Source organism: Geospiza fortis, unplaced genomic scaffold (assembly GCF_000277835.1).
Source record: "Geospiza fortis unplaced genomic scaffold, GeoFor_1.0 scaffold855, whole genome shotgun sequence".
Lineage (NCBI taxonomy): Eukaryota > Metazoa > Chordata > Aves > Passeriformes > Thraupidae > Geospiza > Geospiza fortis.
Genome location: NW_005054684.1, coordinates 119,321 through 119,878, shown reverse-complemented (window position 1 = coordinate 119,878; position 558 = coordinate 119,321).

Here is a 558-nt window from a genome sequence, read left to right as displayed (position 1 = left end):
CAACAAGGGGCGGGAGCAGAGCCGCAAGCACTTCTACTGACCCCAGAGCCCTGGGGCGGCCCAGCCCGGGCTGGGGGTGGCCACAGCCCCATTGCCACCGTGCCAGGGTGCCAGGGACCCCCAAAGGACGGTGCCAGCCTGGCTGAGGAGTGCTGGAACGTTCCCTGGCAGAGACTTCCCAGCGCTTCTCCATCGCTGTGGCCACCTGAGACTTCCCAGTTGCCACCATCTGGCTGTGGCCACCAGAACCCCCCCTGGAGGAGCCCCACTCCAGACTTTTGGAGGCCACGTCCCCATTGCCACCAGTGCCAGGGTGCCAGGGACCCCCAAAGGACGGTGCCAGCCTGGCTGAGGGGTGCAGAGACTTCCCAGCGCTTCTCCCATTGCTGTGGCCACCAGAAACCCACCAGAGGAGCCCCACCCTGGCTAGTCCTGGTCACACCCACCTTGCCACCAGGGCATCAAGGGCCCCCCAAATCCCTGGCATGGGGACGGTGCCAACCCAGCTGAGGGGTGCGGAGACTTCCCAGTTGCCACCATCCAGCTGTGGCCACCAGG